General features: G+C 40.9%; 1 pseudogene; it reads right to left on the bottom strand.

The window, feature by feature from the left end:
• Nucleotides 1-455: 455 nt before the first annotated feature.
• LOC135050776 (spindlin-Z-like) lies at nt 456-1,243 on the bottom strand (annotated as a pseudogene).
• Nucleotides 1,244-3,929: the final 2,686 nt, after the last annotated feature.

The raw sequence follows: 3,929 nt of genomic DNA, 5'->3' as shown, positions 1-3,929 counted from the left end.
TAACTTCTACAGCTTTCAAAAAGGTCAATGGAAGCTGAAATAATGGACAAGTACCTCATGGAAGCCAGATACAGTATACCAAACAGTACTTAGCAGAGTTAGGAATGAGTGCTTATGAAATACAGTAACATTTTTTAATAGTATTTTAGAAACTGCATGGCTGGTCTCTTGCACTCTTTTGCTCTAATACACCATCTGCTTTAGGGTTTATATTCAAAAACATTATGTCTCCATAATCCCCAAAACGTCAGTCTTCTTGGAAAGTGGTTTGTTCCTTTGTAAGGGAAAGAGAACAAACATTCTCAAACAACGGTTTCTCAATTTCTTTTTCCTCTGGGAAGGGATTGTGGATTCACAGGAATATCTGAGCATTTCTGTAATCAGAAAGCAGCGACTTTCTACAAATGTTTACATTAGATTATGTTTGGCAAAAAAAAAAAAGTACAGAATCCCATTTAGGATGTCTTCACCAAATCGTAGACATAAATATGGAAATCGTCATCAAACTTAATGAAGTACACAGATGGTTTAGCTTCAACTTGGTGAATAACCATGCCAGTCCTTTTTGAGCCATCTTCTTTGGCATATTCCACTTGCTTGCCCACCAGGCTGTCCACAACCTCCCCTGGTTCTCTTTCAGCTGGAGGGGAATCATTTGAGTCTGGCATGATCCAAGATCTCCTTCTTTATAGTCATCTAAAAGTTGATACATATATAAGACTGGGTACTTTTCATAGGTTATATAAAAGCATGTGTTCATAATAGGTGCTCGTGCTAATACCATCCCTCGCCACTCATCCTTGGAACCATCCTCTGTTTCAAACATATGCTCCACTGCTTTACCAATCATTGTGTCAGCCAAATGGGCATCGCTGATTTGGGATGAGGCAACTCTGTCTAGTAGAACTTCAAGAGCAGACACCCTTTCATCCTTGTGAAGCTCAAGTCCATAGACACAATCAAATCCATCATACTTTATAAGATAGCGGGAGGGATTCACTGGTACTTGATCCAGAACTGTTCCTTTCCACTGGGTTATTGGCCCACTTCCCTCTTTCCGCCCATGATGTATTCTACAGCCTACAATATTTCGCCTTGGATGGGAGATTGGTTTACTTGGTCCCATATTGTTTCGATGTTTCTTATGAGATGTTCTTTTCTTCATCATATTTGCAGTAACACCTGCATGTGCTGCATCAGCTCTTGATCGCTGAGTGGCCACCTTTCCAAATGGAGTCTTCATTCATCTGTGTATCAAAGGGCAGCAGGGCTGCCGAACTAGGGTGAAAAGTGTAGTCACTCCAAGTTTGTTGTAGTCCTTCCAGTCTACATGAAAAAGAACCCCTTCCTTTCAGAAAAACTCCGACCCTCAATTGCTCTGATCAGAAGTCATTTATCTGGGGCAGATAGGATGTGTTTCCCTCCACTCCCCCTGCAGGTGATGGCTGCGGCATAGTGCTCCCCTGTTGCCAGTTGCCCCAATCCTCCTCCTCCCTCCTTTTTAAGACTCTGTCACCACCACTGTGTGCTGCTATGGAAGAGCAGCTCCCGGCTCACTCCCCCTGAACTTCCAAGCCCTCCGCTCAGACACTCCAGCGCTCGTTCCCTTCAATCACCCCCTCCCTCTCCACACACTGCCAGATTTGGAGCTGGCTGCTACTATACGGCCGCCTGTCACTCTGCTGCCAGGACCAGGCCTCGCCTTCCTGCCAAATACTGATACCTCCAGAGCTGCATACTGTATACTGTACTGTGCGACGTGTGTTATACAGATGTAGCCACCGTTATCTTGAGTAGTTTTCTGTGCCTAGTCACAACATGACTTATTAGCATAAACCCTTCAGCTATTGTTCTCAACTGCAATACAATACAGAGAACAATACAGCAGGGGATTAAGTCATTACAGCAGGGGATTAAGTCTGACAGGCCAGTCACAGTTAATCCTATTAACCATCAAGATAAATGTGGATACATCTGTACACCTGGTGATTATACATCCTGTAATCTGTACTGAGCGATGTGTGAGATACACCTGGGAATATCTGTGCTCAGTGTGATGCATTGTGGGGACCACAGTATATAATTATAGTAGTACAGTACAGTAGGCCATTGCTGTATCTTGCAGCTCTGTGTCACTGCAAGTATCCATTCCATATCTGTGCTGCATTGTTGTGAGCAGTATATAGTAGGACAGTGCAGCATTTTGGTGACCAGCAGTATACATATAGTACAGTAAAGTAGGCCATTTCTGTATCTTGCAGCTCCGTGTTAGACTCAGTTCTAGTATCCTGATCAGTGCTCAATATCTGCTGCATTGTTGTGACCTGTATATAGTAGTACAGTGCAGCATTGTGGTGACCACCAGTATATAGTAGTACAGTACAGTAGGCCATTGCTGTATCTTGCAGCTCTGTGTCACTTCTAGTATCCTGATCTGTGCTTAATATCTGTGCTCAGTGTCAGTGCTGCATTGTGGTGACCAGTATACTACAGTACAAAAGTCCAGTGCTGTTCTCGCTGCTCAGTGTCAGTTCTCCGTAGTATCATCAGTGATCAGTATAATCAGTTCTCCGTATAATCAGTGCGCTGTTAGACGTGTGCCCGTTTTCCGCCATTAGTGCAGTGGGATTTAGACAATTGATGAAGTTATTGTGTCCCTGGTACAAAATCCCATCTAGATTCCACTTCACTAGGCAGGCGATAGCGAGATTTTACCAATTAATATCAGTGATTTATAATTGTTAATTACAGTTATCTTGCCAAATAATTCCAGTGATTTTGTCATTTTCTTCCAGTGATTTGGACCAATAATACCATTGATTAGAACAAATAATTCCAGTGATTTTGTCATTTTCTTCCAGTAATTTGGACCAATAATACCATTGATTAGAAGGAATAATTCCAGTAATTTTGTCATTTTCTTCCAGTGATTTGGACCAATAATACCATTGATTAGAATAATTCCTGTGATATTGAGGTGTTTGTGTTGCTTAGCTTAGCCGTGCAGCGACCACAGTGCACCTCTTTTTCTCTTTTCTTTGCATCATGTGCTGTTTGGGGCCAATTTTTTTAAGTGCCATCCTGTCTGACACTGCAGTGCCACTCCTAGATGGGGCCAGGTGTTTGTGCTGGCCACTTGGGTCACTTAGCTTAGTCATCCAGTGACCTCAGTGCAAATTTTAGGACTAAAAATAATATTGTGAGGTGTTCAGAATAGACTGGAAAGTAGTGGAAATTGTGGTTATTGAGGTTATAAATACTATAGGATCAAAATTACCCCCAAATTCTATGATTTAAGCTGTTTTTGAGGGGTTTTTGAAAAAAACCCACCAGAATTCAAGACACACCCGAATCCGACAAAACATTTTCATGGAGATTTTGCCAAAACGCGTCCGAATCCAAAACACGGTCACAGAACCAAATCCAAAACCAAAACACAAAACACGAAAAATTTCTGGTGCACATCTCTAATACACATACATACACACACACAAGATCCAGGATCTGGCACTCGTCAGATAATCGATAAATACTGTTATGGGTGCCCTCCACATCATGCTTCCATCAGGACCTACATCAGGTGCCACCTGAGTGTGTGGAATCAAACCGGAAATATATCTATATCAGTCAGTGTGTTGTCGAGTGCTGCCAGTTATCCATTATATATATATATATATATATATATATATATATATATATATATATATATATATATATAATTAACAGTATAATTTATTACCTGACCTGGTGCTACAAAAAGTGTGACCACAAATTTTATATATTAACATATCTGGTTTTAATCCACAGCACTCGATCTGTGCTTTATTTAACTGCTGTACCTGATAGTTTATTTAACTACCATTTAAACAAAAAAAAATCATAAATACTTAATTAAATTCCAAACTACATATGTAGCCATGCTCATCTTA

The sequence above is a fragment of the Pseudophryne corroboree genome, chromosome 2, assembly GCF_028390025.1.
Source record: "Pseudophryne corroboree isolate aPseCor3 chromosome 2, aPseCor3.hap2, whole genome shotgun sequence".
NCBI lineage: Eukaryota > Metazoa > Chordata > Amphibia > Anura > Myobatrachidae > Pseudophryne > Pseudophryne corroboree.
Note: the sequence above shows the minus strand (reverse complement) of the source record. Positions and strands in the feature narration are given on the sequence as shown.